The 22,312-nt window shown below is 41.9% G+C and overlaps 1 protein-coding gene across 1 annotated transcript in view; it reads left to right on the top strand.

Annotated features, from left to right (window-relative positions):
* Window positions 1-22,312, top strand: part of LOC140687812 (N-acetyllactosaminide beta-1,6-N-acetylglucosaminyl-transferase-like) — a 76,102-nt gene that overhangs the window by 6,155 nt on the left and 47,635 nt on the right. Inside the window, exon 2 of the mRNA XM_072945695.1 lies at window positions 827-917. The gene's annotated coding sequence lies outside the window, so the exon portion shown is untranslated. The remainder of the gene's footprint in view (window positions 1-826; window positions 918-22,312) is intronic.

Below are 22,312 nucleotides of genomic sequence, written 5' to 3'. Positions count from 1 at the left end.
ATGGTATCTGTCTTTCTTTGTCTGGTGGCACTTAGCATAATGCCCTCAAGGTCCATCCAGGTTGATGCAAATGGCAAGATTTCCCTTTTTATGACTGAATAATATTCTATTTATAATAATAACTTAATAAATAAATAAATGACCAATATCAATTTTTAAATATCAAATTTTCTTTATCCATTCATCAATAGATGGACACTTAGGTTATTTCCATATCTTGGCTGTTGTAAATAATGCTGTAATCAACATGAGGGTGCATATATCTTTTCAAGTTAGTTTTTTAGATTTCTTTGAATGAATACCCAGAAATGGAATTGCTGAGTCATATGGTAGTTATAGTTTTAATTTTTTGAAGGACCTTCATACTGTTTTCCATAGTGGCTACACCAATTGACATTTCCACCAACAGTGTACAAGGGTTTTCTTTTCTCCACATTCTTGCCAGCATGTGTTATTTCTTGTCTTTTTGATAATAGCTATTCTAGTTGGTGAAGCCCTCTCTGTTCATCAGAATCTTCTGGGGAGCTCTATGAAAATACTGATGCCCAGGCCCACCTCCAAAGATTCTCATTCATTGGTCTACAGTTTGACGGTTTTTGAAAACTCCCCAAGTGATGTTTTTGTGCAGCCTTGGTTGAGAATCATTTATTGAAGCCATTTATGATCAGTCCACTTCCTTCTCTGGTGATTGATTTAGGACTAAGCACTTGATGCAATTTTCAGTCTTATAAGGAAAAATCTGATTAGGGATGGGGAATCTTGGGTAATTTTCCTTACTCTTAGAAAGGAACAGAAGTTAAGGTTATGTCCTTATCTTCTCTTCTAGATTTGGTTGTTACCGTGGGAGACATAAAGGATGTGATATCTGGAACTGCTGCAGCCAGCTTGTGACCCTGAAGGCAGCTCCCACATGCAAGGTATAGCAGAATGGAAAGAAGGAAAGAATAATAGGTCTTTGACCCTTTTTTTTTTTTAAGATGCTGTATTAATTGACTCTGTAACATCCTACCTCAGAACTTATTGGAGCATGTGAGTAAAAGGCATTTAGTTTAGCTGGACCCCAAATTGTCCTAACTAATACACTGATAGTTCTGAAAAAAGTAGGCCTACATATTTTTAATTGGGTTCCTCAAACTATATTCTTGGAACGTCTGGGATTCCATGGGGTTTTGCTAGTATTCCATAGGGATATTTTGTAAGTGGGATTTTGTATGGCTGTGTACGTTCATATAGTAAAATGTGTAAGGATATAATTTTAGAACATCATTTCTTTCACTTCATTGGCAAACCAAAGCAGCACAATCATTTGTAAATATAAAACAAGGACTGGGGCAGAGATAACCTACAAGTGGGAATTTTATTATTTGACCTGGGTAGAATTAAACATAAAAAGGAAACAGATTTGTCCTACAATTCATACAACAATAATTCCTAAACTGTCATAGTATGTACAATTGTTATTTTTGATCACACTCCATCATCTTCTGTGCCACCATTAGTGATATAAACTTTATTACTACTTGACTTAAACACATAAATCATTAAGATTTTACCATCATATTAAGGTTTTCTGATTTTTTTTAACGATTATTTAGCTTTAGTGATCAAAATGCTTAAAAACTGTACTCAAATCTGGTTTTCTTTTAAAGAGGTGCTTCTGAGGTCTTCTTTATTATATTTAGCTTTTGTTATCATTTTCATCACTAACGTACGCATCACCACTTGATGTAACATGAAATCCTTTACCTTTTTCCTTTGTGTTTTATTCTTTGCACTTGTGAAACATTGATGCAATAGATATGCATTTAATGCACAGGATTCCAAGTCATACTCAGATTTATGAACCCTACTTTGAATATCATATGCTAGTGCTAGACTATTAATATACTAGCATACTATGCCTGGTAAAGCAGCCTGATAAATGACTGTACCCTTAGGTGCTTGGAGGAACTTGACTCTAGTCTAGCATTCTTGTTATTACCACATGGGTCTTGCTATGTGAATTATATGCATGTGCACCCTCACTTGTGTGGGTATATATAAGGGAGTTTTGACTTTTAGTCTGATCACTAACTAAACTATTAACTATCACTACTATAAACTACTAACTGTTACAACACTAAACTTAAAAATTCACACCCCATATATACAATGGAATATTACTTAGCCATAAAAAAGAAGAAAATCATGCCACTTGCAGCAACATGGATGGACCTACAGATTATTATATTAAGTGAAGTAAGCCAGACAGAGAAAGACAAATATCATATGATATCACTTATATGTGGACTTTAAAAAAAAGATACACATTGTATTTACAAACCAAAAATAGACTCACAGACATAGAAAACTATGATTACCAAAAGAGAAAGGGCAGGGGAGGGATAAATTAGAAGTTTGGGATTAACAGATACACTATATTACTCTATATAAAATAGATAAACAACAAGGAGCTACCGGACAGCACAGGGAACTATGTTCAATTTCTTCTAATAACATATCATGGAAAAGAATCTGAAAAGAAAAAGAACATATATGTATGTATATGTATAACTGAATCACTTTGCTGTACACCTAAAACTAACATTGTATATTAACTGCACTTCAATAAAAAATAAGATTTAAAAATTAACTGATGAATTAATTTAAAAAATTCAAATCCCAAAGGCAGGAAGGGCAACATTTCAGGTTAACTTAGGTGGATTTTCAAACATTTTCTCCATTACAGGTAGCCAAACAGCTAACCTAATAGAAAACAAATTCATGTGTCCTCCTTACCTAAATACTAATAGTTCTGTTATTTGATTTCTTTCTGTGTACCAAGAAACCAGTGAAACTTACAGACATTATTAGCAACTATCAGCAGGGTATGTGTTAAGAATCTTGGATCTGTGTCCTTAGAGCGGGATGCAGAGTGACAGGCGAGAGGTAATCACGTTCAGAGCCTCAGCGCAGTTTGGTGGAGAAGCGAAGCGCCAGGGAACCTATCCTTCATTACTGGGTTCCGTCACTTCTACAGTATTTCTCTAAAGTCAGTCCCCATTCCCAGGCTGTGTTCATTCTTTCTCAAAGCCACGTGATCCGTTTACATGTAATACACATATCCTTCTAAAAACTGCTACTGTAACAGGTAAGGCCATGCTCAGTCGACTGTGTTTTGGATTGCTGAGGGGGTTTTGAGTTGCACGGGATAAAGAAAAGAGACCCAGACCAGAACTGGAAGAATGGGATTCTGGTGTCAGCCTCACCACAAGCCACCTGTACGTCCTTGGGCAAGCTGCTTCATGTCTCCAGGTCACACTTCCCAACTTGCAAACAGGAGTGTCTATCCGGTTATCTCTGAGGCGCCTTCCAGGTCTCAAATGCCCCTTGAGTCAGAGTCATGTATCTGTCAGATAAGTTCCAAAACAACACAGCCTAGAAACAGAGGTTCTAGAAATGAAACATACAACTAAGAAACCTCAAGTCACAAGACCAGAAGACTTTGCCTAATGTATTTCATCACCTTCAGTGGAACCTAAGTGAGTAAACAATTTGGCACATCTGAGAGTCAATCCTATTTAAGATTCATCATTATTAGGCAAAACATTTTCATCGATTCATGTTTCACTCTGTACCTTAACTTATAAAATCCAGATAACTTCGGCCTGATATGGAGATAATGTGCCATTTTAATCACATTGTGGGCTTCACTGAAGAGAGCTATATAAACACATGCCAATAATATTCAGGGATATCATAAAAATTATGACATTTCCTTAAGGCAACTGATTCATACAAGCCTATGAATGGATTATATACAATAATCTTTACAGGCAAGTCTGCTATTGTGTTTAAAGAAGAAAAGGACTAGTTCTACAATGCTATTCATTGTCTACAAAATCCTCTAAGCATGGGAGAATATTGCATTTTAGTGTCTATACACACAAAAGTCAGATTAAAAAATACATTCATTTTAGTCATAGATTCCTGGGCCAGGAAGACAGCAAGGAGCTGACCCACCCTTCCTTTTGTCCTTCTACACTGTGATGGTAAAAATCAACAAATGTAGACACTACCCTATTTCCAATATCCCTGGAGATTTGATTGTTTTTCTTTATTCAGCTTATTGCAATGCTTGAGAATCTTCGATGTCCGATCACTTTTTAAAAATTTTCATCTAATCCTTCATATAGTAGTTTACATCTAATTTTTCTTCTTTTTCTCTGTGTGAGATGTAGACAGCTGCTGAATTGTCCTTGGCACAGTAACCTGTCTCATTCTTGGTAATTATCTTGAGGTGAGGCAAGGTTCTTTCCTTTATTGCCCTTCCTACTTGTTTAGTGTCTTCCATGTGCCCTACACTGTTCTAGATCTGGGGGCTAGAACAGTGAAAATATAGGACAAAAATCTCTGCCCCTGTGGAGTTTCTATTCTAGAGGAAGGGAACAGACAATACACAAGTAAAATACACAGTATGTTAGGTAATGGTATGGGATAAAGGGAAGTACAAATGAAGAGAGGGAGTTAGAAGGCCCTGGGGAACTGTGATTTATAACTCAGATGGGGATGTCCCAAAGGATAAGGTGACTCACAAGTCCCTCAGCTCAAGAAAATATTCCAGGTAGAGAAATCAGCGAGTGCAAAAGCCCTGAGGCAGCGACATGACTGGCCGATGCGGTTGGGGTAGGAGAGCAAAGGAAAGAGTGAAAACAGATCAGGCCAGAGAGAAACTGAGAAATGGTGGGGGCTGGGAGGATAGAGGTGCACCTAGTGAAGGACCTCATGAGCCATTAGAAAGATTAGCTTCTCCTCTGAGGTAGACCACTGGGGGCGTTCAAGACAAAGAATGACGTGGTCTGACTCATATTTTAACAAGATGCCTTGGCGGCTGTGTCACTGTTGGGGCACAAGCGTGGAGGCAGGAAAACCAGTTTGGAGGCTGTAGTAATTACCCGGAGCCTGGCTGAGATCACCTGGGAGTGCTTGCAGGTACGCAGAGAAGAGGCTCGAGACTCGAGCCCTGTGGTCCCCCAGTGTTCCGCGTCAAAAAGAGGCAGGGACACCATCAAAACAGCTGAGAAAGGAACCACCAGAGAAGTAGGAGGAAAGCCACTGAGCGTGGACTCTGGAAGCCAAGTTTCCAGAAGAGGGAGTGAACCACTGAGTCAAGTCTGCTAATGGGATGAGCTCAGTGAAGACAGAAAGTGGCCCTGTGGCTGTAGCCGCGTGGAGGTCACTGTCTGTGGAACCAGCAGGGACGTCGCAGTCAGGGAGCCCTCCGGGTTTAGCCAGATTCATTACATGAAAAGCCTGGATACTGTTAAGCAATCTGCTTATCCCTTTGGCCCGCAGTGCTCTCCTTGGTCCAACAAGTACCATAATTCCTACCTCAGGGTGGTGAGGACTTAAAGAGATAGTATTAGAGAAGCCTGTGAGTCAGCTCGGACTGCCATACAAAGTACCGCAGACTGGGCGACTTAAATAACACAGATGTACTTTCTCACACTCTGGAGGCTGGAAGTCCAAGACCGAGGTGCCATCAGGGTTGGTGTCTGGTGACACCTCTCTTCCTGGCTTACAGACTGCCACCTTCTTGCTCTGTCCTCACATGGCCTTTCCTCTGTGTGCCCTTGGAGAGAGAGAGATCTGTGGTGTCTCTTCCTCTTACAGGAACACCACCCTGAGTAGGTTAGCCCCTCTTCCCATGACCTCATTTAACCTTAATTATCTCCCTAAAGGCCCCATCTCCAAACGCATCACCCTGGGAGGTAAGGGCTTCAGCGTATGAATTGGGAGGGGGGGTACAGTTCAGTCCATTACAAACCCCTGAGCACTTGATAGTGCCCAGAAATGTTCAGTAATACCACAATGACTATATTATTGTTGTTTGTGTAATTACCACTTAAAGGATTTTCTTATTTTTATAATTTAAAGCATAATATATAATAACATATACATTCAACTTTTTAAATTGAAGTATAATTGATTTACAACATTATGTTTGTTTCAGGTGTACAACATAGTGATTCAATATTTTTACAGGTTATACTCCATTTAAAGTTATTACAAAATAATGACTACATGTAATGTTGTACAATATATCCTGGTTGCTTATTTATTTTATACATAGTATTTTGTATCTCGTATTCCCCTACCCCTGTCTTGCCCCTCCCCTCTTCCTTCTCACCACTGGTGACCCCTGGTAGAGGTTTTCTGTATCTGTGAGCCTGTCTCTGTTTTGTTACATGCATTTGTTTTATTTTTGAGATTCCACATATAAGTGATAAGATGGAGTATTTGTGTCTTATTTCACTAAGCGTAGTTCCTTCTAGGTCCATCCACATTGTTGCAAATGAAGAATTTCATTCTTTTTTATAGCTGAGTATATACATTCAAACTTCGTCTAGAAATTTAAAAAAATATATCTAACTTGCTTAACAAGTTTTAACGAACATCTTGAAAAGAAACGTTCATTTTTTAAGAAGAAAGTTGGCTAATACCGCCATCTGCTGGAATTTTGTTCAGAGCTCATTTGTTCCATTCCTGTCAATTCTTTTATGTTGCCATGCTTTTTTCCTCTCTTTTTAATGAGTGTAAAATTGGATGATTTGTTCTCAATTTAGTCCCACTAAAAATATTCTAAGTAACACCTGAAGATTTTAACATGGTGAATTTGACCTTTTTTAATTCCAGCATCCATTCTGAATTTGACAAAGGTAAGTTGTGGACAGGGAAGCACAGATGGAAAATCTCTGCTTCGGAAAACAACTAAAAATATCATTAGTATTAGTTTAATTTTTATTTCTCATTTAAAATCTGTTTGGCGTTCCATCGCACTTAATCCGTGAACAAAGAGTGCTAGTCTCAAGAGCCTGGTAGTGGACAATGAGGTTTCAAACCTTAAGCTGACAATGTTCACCTGCTGATTCTGAGGACCAAGTTCCAATAGGCAGAGTTGGTTTAGATGGCTGTGTGGGAATGTGCGCTCAGGCTCAAAAGAGAAATGCAAGTGACACTGTAGTGCCAAACTATAGTAATATTGTTGGGTGAGCATAAATGGGCATTCTCTTCCTTCACTGGGAAAAATACAAGATGGCATGGCCTCTATGTGAAATGAATCCAAATACGTACATAGCCTTTAACCTAGTCATTCTGCTTGTCGGAATTTATCCTACAGCTGCAGCTGCAAGTACACTAGACAATGCGTAGATACAGTGTATCATTTTTTAATATAGCAAAGACTGGAAACAATCTAAATGCTATCAATAAGACACTGTTTAAATAAATTATGGTACAGTCATACAAAGGAATACAGTTCAGCCATTAAAAAGTATGAGGCAGTTCGCTACACACTGATGTGAATGAATTTCCAAGATTCATTGTTAAGGGGGAGAAAAGCAAAGTACAGAGCACTATGTAGGCTGTACACACCTGTTAAGAATTGTCTTTTGCTGCAAATGTCAGAAACCTCATAATAGTGGTTTAAGCTGTTTCTCTTGCCCATTAAAAAAAAATCCAGAAATATGCAGGTCATAACTTTTCAGGGGACTTGATGATCCTCAGAACCCAGCTTCCTTTATCATGTTCTGTCATCCAGAGTGGACTGTTTCATAGTCCAAGAAGGCTACTCAAGCTCCAGTCATCAAGTACACATTCCAGCCAGCAGGAAGGAGGAAGATTTTCGAGAAATGTAACATACACTTGGGCTTCCATTCCAGTATGTAGAACTTAGGTTACGAAGCCAAATAATTAGGTAAAAGAAAGCCTGTGAAATGCAGGGTTTTTTTTTTAACTCAACAGCAATGAGCAACCCCAGTAAATTTGGAGTACTGTTACAAGAGGAGTGGGACAGTGGCTGTTGGCACTTGCAACCTCTACCATAGTATGCTTACATTTATGTGGTAGGGGGGGCATAAGTAATTTGTGTATGTATTTGTTTGGAAAATCTTGGAATATTGAGAGATACACAAGTGCCTAATAGCAATATTGTCTTTGCAAAGAGCTGGATGACTGAGAGAAAAGCGAGGAACAGAAGCCATTTTTGCAATTTACCATTTTTTAATATTTTGAACTGTATAGTATGTCCCTGTATTTTCTATAGGAAAAAAATTAATATAAAAGGTATCAGCTAACACTACTGTAGCAATCATGTTGCAATATACAAAAATATCAAACCAACACCTTGGACACCTTAAACAGATTCAGTGTTATATGTCAATTATATCGAAAAGAAAGAAAGAAAGAAAGAGAGAGAAAGAAGGAAGGAAGGAAGGAAAGAAAGAAGGAAAGAAAGAAAGAAAGATTTGCCTTTGAGATTCTGCACCTGAACCTACTTTGTTAACTAAAAGTTCCTAGAGGAAATAAAGTGGAACGGAGAGGTGAAATCCCTTTAGCAGAAGAAAAGACCTGGAGAAATACGAGTTGCGTTTTCATTATGACCACTGGGAAACAGAGACTTGGAGTTCTGGTTTCACGCTGACTCACCCAGCCCTCCCATGACTGCATGGCCCCAGCACACATTTCTCAGTGGAGATAAGACTTGAGAGAAGTTTGGAGAGAATGGAGAGAAAAGGAAAACTCAGTGGGAGAAAACGAAATATTTGTTTCTCAGCATCAGTAACTTTCCCTTGATTACGTGCCTGCCCTCTGACACATGTGCCAACACATTTACAAATGAAATACACACATTCAAATGTCAGCATCAGATATCCTGGACGAAATGCTCAGGTCAGTTGAGCATATGGGAATGCTTAAATGTTCTTTCGTTCAAGAGGATGATTTGGGGAGTTTGAGAGGTTTGCCCAGGGTGTCAGCTCATAGGGAAGGTATTCAACCACGAGTGACCCTGGACTGACCCCCCCCCCACCTGCCTGTTGATGCCTGAAATTCCTTACCATGAGATAAAACCTCTCATTCCGCAATTTAGAGATAAACCTTAAAATTGGAGGATAATGCCGTGAAAATGGGGCTGGATGGCGAGCTGTGGAATACCGGAGAGGGGGACAGGAGGCAGTCAGCACCCTGCTGTGGCCGCGGAGAGGAAAGCGGGGTTGGGAGTGTGGGCAGTGCACACAGGCTGCTATCACACGGCGGGTGCATCCCCGCACCCATGGCAGACAGCCCACCTGAGGCCCTGAGATAGAAAGATACTCCCTTTTAAGGAAAACTTCTGTGACCTGGGGCAAGAGACAGAGGAGAGGAAAGGTAGCAATGCTAAGGAGAAACAGAGCTGCATTCCATTTCCAGAGGAATATCCATCCCCCGTTCCCTGCTGGGGTACAAGGTTCAACATGCAGACCCCAATCGTTTGGTGGGAAAACTTGACGATGCCACGTTTGTACCAGCACTGAAGTCTTTCAATTAACACCGGGGAAACATCTGGAAGAGAAACCGTGTTATCCCCTAGAGGATGAAGCAAATGAGCATTAAGTCCCTCAAAATGCATTACTTCTCAAAACCTTGAAAGCCTATTGTTTTTTATAGGTTTCTGTGTATGTAACATAAAGACGGTCACATGGTTAAGGCTCTTTAATTGTTCAGCATCTTGAGCATGTAAGGTGGTGTCCTTTCTTGGCTTTGCAGTGGCTCAGGCTTGCTTCCTTAATAACAGAGTAGAATTCTACTTAGAAATCTTGGGGGACAAGGGTGACACCCTTTACTAGGGTGAGATGTGTACCGATGGTGGCTCAGAAAATCAAGGTGAGCCCCCCACCACCACCAAAGTCTCAGTTCTTTTTTATTTTAACTGATTTCTGCTTCAAATTTGACATTTCACTGGTTAAATTACACTGTTAGGAACTTTTTCTTCTTCCTTCCCTCCTTTCTTCCTTTCCTTCTTGACAAATAAAGGAACTTCTTAAGTTTAAAAATTATTTTTCAGCACGGACCTTATGTGATAACATAAGGAAACAAGACAGACTCAGCTCTTTCTTCTCTGTCCTCACACCCAACCAAGGCCTTGAATTTTCCCCCCAACTTTTTTTAAGAAGTAAACTCAAATCATCAGAAAAGCTGGGAAAATGAGACACAAACACTCAGATATCCCTCATCTGGATTTAACAATATTATTATTTTACTAATTTTCCTTATCTCTCAATAGATACATAGCTTATGTGAGGTAGATTTGTAGAGGATAGGAACCAGAGAGACAGAAACAGAGAAGATAGTATACACACTTTTCCTAAGCCACCTGAAAGTCCATTGTAGACACCATGCTAATCCCCCCAAGGAGATTAGATTTGAGGAGAAGGCATCGCCTCAAAATAAACTTTGAGAAAAGAGTGATGCTCTTTTTTTTTTTTTTTAAAGCTGGACTGGGTCCCTGAGGGACACTGACTGTGCTCTGAGTGTAAAATTACAAGGAGAAGACAAGTTGAATTCAGGTTAACCACGGAGCCTGCAGTTTTGACCTGGACTTAGATTTCATAAGTGGCCCAAGAAAAATTGCCCTCATATTCCTAAAACCCAGGGGTAACATTTAGCTCATTTCTGGGTGAGGCATGTTCAGGCTTAAGCCAGATTTGGGGAGCCAGACCGGAGTCAAGCCAGATTTGGGGAGTGAAGGAAATACATCTAACTAGTTGTTATCTCTGTGGCTTGTACTTCCTGCCTGCGTGCCCCTCCCCTCTTCACATTCTCACATTGAATCAGGAATAATTTTGCACACCAGACAACTGGCTGAGCACGTGCTGGGTTTTCTACCCACTGCAATAGCGAACATAATGTGTTGGAACGTTGTCACAACATAAAAAGCCTTCCTTACTCCTTTTTCTGGCTCCACCATTACATCTTTGGTCAGCCAGAGGGATCAGCAATATACTTGGGAGTCCTCTGTTTGATGTAGGTTCATGTCAGGCCATTGATCTTGAGGTGGGAAGCTCCCCCAAAAAGACGGGCAGGACCCCCAGGCAGGGCCACTACTCTCCTGCCAGCACCATCCGGTTCCCTGGCCCAGCGGCTTTATCTCACTTTTTGCCTCTGAAATGGCTTACTTCTAGGAAAGTGGAACTTACCCCTAAAATTCTATTGGTTCTCTAAGCTTACTCCTGATTGGTCCATTTGTAGTACTTTATTTGCATGGAGCTCACTCCTGATTGGTTATTTCTCTCACTCCTGACTGGTCCATTTCCCTCACTCCTGATTGGTTATTTCTCTCCCTCCTGATTGGTCCATTTCTACAAAGCTTGTTCCTAATTAGTCAACTTTTGTTATACCTTATTTGCATATGATGTTGCAAAGTGTAAACTAAAAAAGCCTAAAAAAAAAAAGTTCAGCCTAAAAAAGCCTGTGTAAACCTACAGACAGGGTCCAGAGCTTGGAGTGTTAGCTCCTCTGGGCCTTCTGGCGTAATAAACTGGAGTTCTCCAACTTTCTGATTGCTGCTTGGTCTCTTGCCTGGATCCAGATTGCTGTCACAACTGAGCTGTAACACGTTTTTCTGCAACAATCTGATGCAAATAATAATTTTGTTTCCAGTTCAGTACACTGCTTTCCAGTGTAGTTTGACTGTAATAATAACCCTCTATTTGATAAAATATTGCCAGTATTTCTGTTTCATGTACAGTCTTGTGATCTCAAAACTGGTCCTAGATTTAGTCCAACATTTTTCAGAATGTATTTTTCTATAGAAAAAGTGGTCCAGAAAAAAATACTATTTTGAGATAAATATCTTCCAGTTACTCTGATACAGATTTTAGCCACATTTATATTCCTTAATGTTCAATGTGTATCTTGACTACATTAGAAACTCAAGAAAGAAATATAGAAAGTCAAGGAACAAATCAAATTGTTACATTTACTGCCACCATAAGCAATATGGAACATTAAAAACAACAAGTATTCATAAAAAAGAGCAAAGATGGTATGGTAATATACAATTAAGGAGGACATTATAACTGGACTGTATAGGAAGAGCCTGCCTGATTTCTTCCCAGCAATGTGTCTTCATCAAAACTCATACATATTCAGCCAAATGCATAGCATGTCAATGAATTCGATGAACTGCCACTGATGCTGAAACATCTATTTCCTCCCATCGGTTTATGGGAATTATGTAAAATACTTAATGCAATGTGTTTTCACTGCAATCCTATTTTTGTTTCCCATCCAGTGAATTTTCATTTAAACCAATGTGTTTACCTGAGACTGGAGTGCTTGCGTTCATCGGAACCGAAATGCAGTTACAGATACAGGCAACATGTCGGAGACCAAACCAATGCATTTTGATGCAACTCAGCCAATTTTCCACAACATGCATTCTGACTCTCTAGGGATCCAAAGTTCCCTGCCATTGTAAATGTACCTGATTGGAGGGAAGCAGGAGAAACAGATGTCCTGGATGGTGGGGAAATACAAGAACTGTGGATTTCTTAAAACCTTGTTCCCCAAAGTGTGCTCTGGGGACCAGCAGTGCTGGCATCCCCAGAAGCTTGTAGTAAAGGCAGCATCTCAGGCCCCTCCCCAGACCTATTGATTGAGAATCTGCATCTTAACCAAGATCCCCATGTGACTTGTTCCAGCAGTAAAATGTTTCAAGCACTATTTTAAAACCAACTCTTAATGTCCATAGTTGTCTCTGGGGTGATACTCAAAGCTCTCTGAGGCAAACGCACTCTTTCCAGTGAGTGGACAGCTTGGTGAAAACAGGGGCTGAAACCAGCTTACTTTGTAGGACCCCCGCCCTTTTCCTTTTTTTGCGCACTTGATACATGTGTAGTATTTTTTTTTCTGTCAAGAATCGGACAGTGCAGAAGTCTGCAGAACAGTTTCTTCTTATCTTCACTTCTTTCTACTTTCTCTTCTATGAATTGAAGTACCTCTATATGTTTAAATACATTTTATAAACATAAATGGGATATATGTTATATATTATACATATTTTTCATTTATCTACATGTTCCTAATATCGGTTCTGGTCCACATATGTGGGACAACCTCAGTCTGTTTTTTCACAACTGCATCATTCTCCATAGTGTAGGTAATTTGTGTGGCCAGTTCCCTGTACATGGACATTTAGATTGTTTCCATTTTTGTTTCTATTATAAACAGTGTCACATAACATCTATCTTTGTGGCTATGTCAGAGAATTTGTTTAGATTAGGTCCCTAGAAATGAAATTTTAGGATCAAGAAAGAGGAGTACAAATAGCCTAAAATCATATGTTAATAGGTTAGCTCTCAGCAGTAATCAAAGGTATGCAAATTAAACAATAGAACGCTTCACCCTTTCCAGGTTGGCAATGATTTAAAAGACGGATACACTTTTGTAAGAGTACGAGTTGGTGAAGACTTTGAGGAAGGCAATTTGACAACATCCAATCCAAAGCTCTGATGTCGTGAAGGTCGTGCTCAGTCTGCACCCAGGGCTGGTGGGCTTTCCTTCAGGTGGGAGGACTTGGCGCCTCGAAAGGCCCGAGTCCCACGTCTTAAGACTCTTAAACAAACCTCTTTCGTGCCGGGCACGGGTGCCTTCTCCTCCGGCAGGCAAGCCCCGGGAGGGGTCAGAAGGACTCACTTCAGTGCAGCCAGGACCCCACACTGCCACCACCCCTTCCCGCCGTCTCCTCAGCGCCGGACGGGAGGGGCTGGCCCAGCCCATCTCTCTCCGAGAGGAGCAGCTTTCTTCTGCTCATCCTATTGCCCTTCCCAGAACTTGGGTCTTCATTGGGGCTTCTCTAGTCCCTCTTGCCAGAGACCCTGAAGTTGTTTCTTAGGGACCGGGGGTTGAGTGAGTGGGCCCTCCCCTCCCCAAAGGCCCAGGTCTCCTTCTGTGCACCGCCCACTCTCCCCTCCAGGACCCGGTCCCTATGCCAAGCACTGCGACAGCCTTGGCGCATCTATTCTCCCGGACAAGATGTGCCTACCCTGCTTCTATTTGCGAAAGTAACAGAGAAATTCGTGCACGTAACCGCTCACCAGGCAAAAGAGATCACTTGAAAAAAAAAAAAATACTGCACCCCGCTGTGCGGAGATTTGTGAGAAACCCCAGGAGGATGGAGGATGGCCTCCCAGGTGCCCTCCCTCCACACCGCGGGCGAGTCCCGGGCACGGCTAACCTGGGTGGCAAGCTCCGCCACATCCAAGGAACATTTTCTCTCAAAACCAGCTAAAGCGCGAGTCGGATGGTACAAGGGCCCCCGCGTCGCCTGCATCGCGTCCCCGGGGGTGCTCCCCTTCCCGCCTGCTCACGCGGCGTCTGCTCTAAGCGGCAGAGGCGGGCACTGAAGGGGCTCCCCTGCATTGGGAGGATCAGCCCCAGGTCAGAGTTTCTGCCCTGCTGTGGGCAGTGTTGCTGGAGAGGAGGGTACCCTTTCTGGCCCTCACATCTGGAACATTCAGAAACAGTTATTCCAGGAGCGGCAGCACGAGCTGGGTCCTTGGGGGACGGAAGACAAGAGTGGACCTGGTCTCATTCCGGGAAGATGATGGTGTGAGGCCAGACAGGAGGGCCGTCTGAGAAGGTTGCTTCATCTGTAACTGTCACCGTGGGGAGAGCCTTGTCCATGTCGTTATCGCCCGTTACTGTGAAACACATGTGCCTCAAAAATGCTCTCGTGTGTGCCCTGTTCGGTTAATGCTGTCAGTGGTCTCTGGACCTGTTTGCAACTGGGAATTCTAAACAGAGTCCAAAATTCTAGACCGAGGCAAGGATTTGGAGAGGCAGAGATGCTACTTCCAGAGTAAGAGGTAAGACAAAACGTCTCTGCTGGTGGTGTGGAAAGGAGAGAGGTAGCAGGTCAGGCGGAGGGGGAGCTGCCCTCCCCCAGGATTTGGGTCCAGGTGACGTCAGATGGAAATGAACCCTAAAAGCCAAAAGAAAGCCACGTGGGTTGCTGGCTGCTTGCTGTCCACGTCCTGCCTTGTATCCGTCTTCTCTGCTGACTGCCTTTTCCCCAGCCTTTGCAGAGTCAGGAATTCAAAAGCAAAAATAGTTTCAGTAGCTGCGTCTTTGATATGCAACTGCCCTTGTTTTAGACAGACTTCTAGGAACATTAATTTTTTTGTCACTGTCAAATCTGATCTGCTGTGTATTTTAATGCATTTTTTTTAAAGTTCTTCCAGCCATTTTCCTTCAGATGTAGGCAGCCAGCTGGGTGCTGTCAGGAGGAGTGGCAGTTCTTAGCCCTTTTTGTGGAATGGTTGGGTCTTGGGCACCCCCAGGGATATGACCCCGGGAGCCCCTATGTCCCCACTCCCCTGAAGTGAGTTTTGAAGACTTACACTATTGTTTATCTTGGCAAAAGACCAGAGGTCTGGGGCAGAGGACAGTCCAGGAAAGCTGATCCAGCCTCCCTTCCACCTCCATCCTTTTGTCCTCCCAGGAAAGATATTTCAGAAATGGATCTTGATAAAATAGGATATTTGGTCACCTGGGTGCATGACCTCATAGCCATACTTACATCCACATCCATCGCCAAGGATCAAGTTGGTCAAAGTTGCTATTGACTTTGTGGTGGCTTAATGCAGCAATTTATTCTCGTGAAGTTGTGGAGACCAGAAGTGTGAAATTGTGTCACTGGGCCAAAATCAAAGGTCAGTATGGTCCCTCCAGAGGCTCTGGAGGAGAATCGAATCCTGGCCTCTCCCACTGCCCAGTAGCTGCCCTCACTCTTTGGCTCAAGGCTCCATCACTCCAGTCTCTGCCTCTTCCTCTTCTGTCCTGTAAAACTTCCCAGTCGTAAGGACACTGATTGCATTTCAGGGTCCATCAGGATAATTCAGGATAATATCCTCATCTCAAAATCCTTAATTACGTCCACAAAGTCCTCTTTTTGCCATGCAAGCTCACATTCACAGGGCCCAGGGCTTAGGACGTGGCTATCTTCTGAGGAGCCATTAGTAATCCAACCATTCGCACATCTTAAGAGGAGAATTCATACTGAGGCCCCCAGGCCAAGGTCAAAGACTGCTCCCCAGGACAGTGATGCCAATGACAACTCTCAGGCAAAAGTCTAGATGTTGGGGTAACACCTGCAGCAAAGAGCATAAGGGGTGAGAAGAGTCTTTACAAGATGCGATTTTTTTCCCCCTGAGTCTGGGGGATACAGGCTGGCCCCAGTAGAGGAAAAACTGGATGGGTCAGATGCCAGGAAGGTAAAAAGATAAATGCTCATTTGCCAGATAGGCAGTGGTTTGTCTGTAGATTTCCTAAAAACAGAAGGAAGAGAGGAGGAGGAAACAGAGATTTCATTAATATGAAAAGAACCTGAATATTTAAACCAGTGGCCAGACTTAGTGCCGCTGATAGTAGGAAAGCCTTCTGATGTGATGTAATGAAGAGATACTTGAAATTAGCTACGTGGTACTCACAACAAAAAGGAAAAAAGAAAAGTTAAATCATGTAGAAACCATCAGACAAAACCAGAATGTGGGACATTTTACAAAACAACTATCCTGGACTCTTCAAAATATTTCCGTACACGAAAAAAATCTGAGGGCATAGTTCTTGGTTAAAGGACAGGAAAGAGACGTAACAGCCAAATGTAACTTCCGATCCTTCATTAGATCCTGGATTTTTTTTTTTAAGTAGCTATTAAAGGAATTTTTTGAAATTATTAGGGAAATGTGAATATAGACCATCTTGCCACATGATATGAAGTTAACATTGATTTTTAGCTGTGGGAATGCTCTTTTATGTCAGCGGGTATTTTTAACATTGGAAGATTCAGGCATGGACTCTTCAGGTGTTTGCAACTGACATTTGATACATTTAAGGGAAAAGCATGTGAGTGTTTATTGCATGATTTCTCTGACTTTTCTGTAGGTTTTGAAATTGTTTTGCCAAATCAAAAGGAAAAATTTAAAGAAAAATTGTGACAGTTACCTGGTGAATCGGTGGTGCGTATCACCAATGGTCACAGAAGTTTAAAAAAAAAACTTGTAATGGCTGATGGCATCCTGAGCACCACAGAGGGCTGGGCTCAAGACGGCGCCATGGCCCCCCATCGTGCCTTGTCTCTTGGGGCCCACACCCTCGTCAGGGTGTTCATCCTCTCACTAGGAGTGCTCAGTAAATGCCCACTTATTTGGCGAACTTCAAGTCATAGAACGGGTGAGATGACCGACGGAATAAGTGTAGATAGAAGAGAGAACTTCAAAAGGTGAGCTCTTGGGTAGCCAGTATTTTGAGATCAGCAATAGAAGGAGGAACCAGCAAAGGAAACTGAGAAAGAGTGTCCAGAAAGGTAGGAGGAAAAAAACAGGTAAATACGATGTCTTGGAAACTAAGTGAGGTGAGATTTTCCAGGAAGACAGCAAGATGTCAACCGTTTCAAATGCCACTGAGAGTCACTAGATATAACCGTTGAAATGAATAACGTGGAGGTCACCGGGGACCTCGATGAGAAACTGGTCAGTAGTGTAGTGGGGGGGGACTCTCTCTGGAAGGAGTTCAGGAGAGAATGGGAAGGGAAGAGTGGGAAGCCACACTTAGACACATCACTTCAGATGCTTCTTCTGTAAAAGAAAGGATACGATGGAGGTAGTATGTAGAGGGGAGGGGTGTGAACTTAACAGGGGATTGTTCTTAAGATCGTACGAATACCAGTGTGCTCACTAGTATAACACAGTAAAGATTAGTCTAATGCAGTGAAGAGGACCACATTTACGACACAGGATGGGATGGCATGGAGAACGGCTGGAGTGATGTCCTGGAGTAGGAGAGGGCTGGATGTGAAAAATACCATATGATATCGCTCATATGTAGAATCTGAAAAAAACAAAAACATAAATACAAAACAGAAATAGACTCATAGACATAGAATACAAACTTGTGGTTGCCAAGGGGGTGGGGAGTGGGAAGGGACAGACTGGGATTTCAAATTGTAGAACAGATAAACAATATTATACTGTGTAGCACAGGGAAATGTACACAAGATCTTGTGGTAGCTCACAGAGAAAGGGAATGTGACAATGAATATATGCATGTTCATGTATGGCTGAAAAATTGTGCTCTACACTGGAATTTGACACAACATTGTAAAATGACTATAACTCAGTAAAAAAAAAATGTTAAAAAGAAAATAAAAAGAAAAAGAAAAAGGTCAGAAGAGGTACCACCTGGAGAGCAAACCTGGGCAGAGCTTTGAACCGGGAGGTCAGAGATGCCTAAGGAAGTGTACGCGGCGGGAGGAGCTTTACCTGCTCCATGGCGCCACCTGGTGGGAACCAGCCTCACGGTACAAAACCAAGGAGAAAAGATTTAATACACAAATGCTGCAGCCAGGACTCCTATTATTAGTATTTAAAGGGAATATATTTTAGGACTAATTCTGATATTCCTTTTTCAAAAACTGAGTTTTTATTTTGTTTTTGTTTAGCTGGTAAATAATCTTTCAAACAAGAAAAGTCCTGCCAACTCAAAAGTAGCTTTTCAAGTGGTGGTGAACGCGGTACTTCCCTGTAACTATTATTCGCCTTTTTCTACTCATCCTTACAGCAAGTTTTGCTGACTACCGTTTCCTTTGGACACTTTCTGAGCTCCTTCTTCTCCGGTCAATCACGGTTACAAAGTATTTGCGTCGTTTCGTCAGCACTGTCCCGCTGCGCGGCAATCTCTGCCCACATTCTGCAACTCAGCTTAACCCACAAACACACAAAGACAAATACAAACACCCCTCAGCTCATCGTTTACCTGTTGCTTCTCAACCCCCAGCCCACCTTCCTACTGCTCTGGGACCCTGGGACTGGGAAGTTCACAAGCTGCAAGCTATGGTTCTCCTTTGTCAGCTAGTTTGGGCTTCTCTTCTAAGAAGTCTAAGGACACTTTCTTTCCCACAGTGTGGCACTGAGAAACAGGAGCGGGGACCTCAGCATCCTAGAAAAGCGGGATGAAAAGAGGATGGTTGTCTTCTGTAGGGAAATGACGGTGGAAGATGTTGCCACTGAGACAGGCTTCCTGATTTCAATGGGATGTGGATTATGAGAGCCAACTTTACTCCCAGGGTCTATGTGGGTACAAATACCATAATAGGGCAACAGGGGTGAAGACTTCATCAGGATGTTTGGACCCACAGGGATCTTTGGTAATGACTAATTACTTATTTCATAAGTAATTAATAAGTAAACTTATTTACTTAATCTGTTTTACTAGAGAAATGCTAGGTCTGGTGACCAAAAACCTGACTTGAGTTGCCACATTGGAGTGTCAGTCTCCCACCCTGTTTCCAGACCCAAGACAGTTATTAGATCTGGAGCCCTTGACGGCGAGGAGGCAGGGTCATCTTGAGGAATGACCCAGAAACATTGCCATAAGTAGATGTTGTATTTCTTCCTCCAGACTTTCTCCAAATGGATCTGTGTTCATCACTAGGGGTGCTGTGCATGAAGAAAGAGAAATATGCAGCTAGAAGGAAAGAAAGGTCTTAACTTTCCCCAGAGTGGTACAACCCAGCCAGCACGTACCAGCGGAGCAGGCGCTCCCGGCAGACTGGATTCTGAGGGTGCTTGATCAAGAGGACCAGACATAAATGTGGATAAGGGAGAGTTTATGGACTTGAGAAACTTGCTCTGAGAGGCAGAATTTAACCCCTGGAAAGGACCCCCAAAGTTGGTGTAACTTACAACTAGGATGGTGTAAGGGGTTAAATGGTGACCCCACCACCATCAACATATGTTCACGCCTAATCCTCGGAGCCTGTGAATATGACCTTATTTGAAAAAGAAGCCCTTTGGCAGAAGTAATTAAGTTACAGACCTCAAAATTAGATCATCCTGGATTTTCCTGTGGGCCATAAATCCAATGACAAGTGTCCTTATAAGACAGACGCGGAGAAGAGGGGAAGATCACGCGAGGACCCAGGCACAGGCTGAAGTGATGCAGCCACCAGTGGAGAAACACCTGGAGCCAGAGAAGCCGGAAGAGGCAAAGAAGGAGGCTCCGGGGCTGTAGAGCGAGTGCTGTGCAGAGAATCTGGCCCGTAAGGAATGAAGTGGGCACATAACCACAGGGTCTGCTGGCCCATTTGCCACATTGTCCGAAACCCACTGACCTGACGGAAGGTTGGAACTGGCTCCTGGGATCCAGCTAGGACTCCAGCTTGGGGTGACGTCCTTTCGAGGCTACAATCCATGGAATATACTTTGGCCTTTATGTGGTTCCAAAGGGCTTAAAGCATATTAAGGCAGAAACAAGAGGCTAGGGTTTCCTGTAATATTTCCAAATTATCAGCTTTTGACAGTGATCTGAAAAGACCAGCTGAAAAGTAAAAGGAGAGAACGAATAATTTCATTGAATGTAAAACAAATCATTGTAATTAATATCTTCACCTGCAGGTGGGGCCATATTACTACTTTTTCACTTTCCCCTTTGCTTTTCTTCATTTTGTCATATTGCCCGGACCCTGGGGCATGAATCTGGTTATTATAAACTCGATAAAGAAAGGCACAATCACTGAGTCTCAAAATGTTTGGAACTGATATTATACTAATATTGTCTGGCCGTCCTTGAAAAATAAATAAATGCTATCACTAGTCTATCACCAATAAAATTAAAACAGATCATAGAATGATAGGCTATAATGGAATTTAGGGAGCCTGTTGTCCGTCACTTTCAGATAAGAGAGTTATTTCCCCCAAATAATATAGCCAGTAATTGTCAGAGCCAAGAATGTGCTTCTAAACTTCAATCCCAAGCTAGTTACTTTAGTATCATCTTCTCATGGGATAGGATAAATATTATTTCTAGAACTTGAGAACATCCTTATTGGCAGTACTTTTTAAACACAGGTTGGCAATAATTATTACTGTTGCATGGGCAGTGGGTTGTATAAATGGCACGCAGGAACTGCTTGATTACAGCAAAGCTAAAAAGCCACAAGCTTACAGATTCATATTAAGTATGGAATAACAAATTTGGGAAACCAGAGAGTATTTACGGCTGGAAAGTGGGAAGGAGGATTATACACTGTGTGAGGGGAGTGGTGGTGATATGAGAAATGTATTTTTGCTTCCCAAAGAACTGTATACTTTTCTGGAAAGATTACAGATATAATCAACTTCATCCACTGGCAAGGTAGACAGTGAGATTTATAATGTGGTTCCAGGGGCACTGGAAAGTCTTCTAGCATTTGATTTTTTTTTTTAACTGAAGTATGGCTGATTTACAGTGTTGTGTTAGTTTCTGGTGTACAGTGAAGTGATTCAGTTACACATACATATTCTTTTTCATTATAGGTTATTGTAAGTTATTGAATATATTTCCCTGTGCTGTACAGTAGGACCTTGTTTATCTACTTTGTATAGTGTAGTTTGTATCTGCTAGCCCCAGACTTCAGATTTATTTCTCTCCCTCTTTCCCTTTTTTCTGGTATTAGCAGAAGAAGGAGTGGAATGTCAAGGTGGGTCTCTGCTCCCCCGAGCCTCTCCTTAGCTCAAGGTCAGTCAATCAGCTTGTTTTCTATATCTGTGAGTCTGTTTCTGTTTTGTAAATAAGTTCATTTGTGTCATTTTATTTTTTAGATTCCATATTTAAGTGATATCATATGCTATTTGTCTTTCTCTGTCTGACTTACTTCACTTAGTGTGATCATCTCTAAGTCCATCCATGTTGCGGCAAATGGCATTATTTCATTTTTTTATGGCTGAATAATATTACTTTTTAAAGAATAATGTGAGGGAGGGATCTGTATCAGCTAGTGTTCTCACTCTTTGTAACTTGGTCAATAAAAAAGGATATTGGAAGGAAAGGGAGGACTTTATGGAATTGAAAAGAGAGCTGAAGAAATAAGCTTGGAAAGGACAGGAGTCAGAGGGAGGCTGCCTCTGAACCAAACCGGTCCTTCGCTCAAGACTCAAACCCCAGAGAAGGAGCATCTCACTGACTGACCTTGAGCTAAGGAGAGGCTCGGGGGAGCAGGGACCCACCTTGACATTCCACTCCTCCTTCTGCTAATACCAGAAAAAAGGGAGAAAGTAGATGCTGGGTAAAAACTACAGTTATCTTTTATTCCCCTCCCCCAGTCAATCAACAAATGTCTCACAACGTTTTATTAACCAGTTCATCCTTTTCATAGACCTCACACAGATGTAGGTCTGTTCTTAGGCCCTGGGATGTGTTCTTTCATGTTCCTGAGCTAAAACCACATCTTTTGAGTTGCTGTAGATTTATAGCATATTTTTGGCTTCTGGTATTGAGTCTCTCTTCTTCCTTCTTTTTCTCCCATTATTTCTTGTCTTTTTTTCTATGCACTTCCTCTACAAGATAAACTTTATAATTAGCTTGCCATGCTCCTTAAAAAACGGAATGGGATTTTTAACTCAGAAAGAGCACTATATCTTCCCACCGGGGACCATGGTACACGTCCCCATGGAGTCAGACCTTTAAGAGAACACAG

Source organism: Vicugna pacos, chromosome 20, assembly GCF_048564905.1.
Source record: "Vicugna pacos chromosome 20, VicPac4, whole genome shotgun sequence".
Lineage (NCBI taxonomy): Eukaryota > Metazoa > Chordata > Mammalia > Artiodactyla > Camelidae > Vicugna > Vicugna pacos.
Note: the sequence above shows the minus strand (reverse complement) of the source record. Positions and strands in the feature narration are given on the sequence as shown.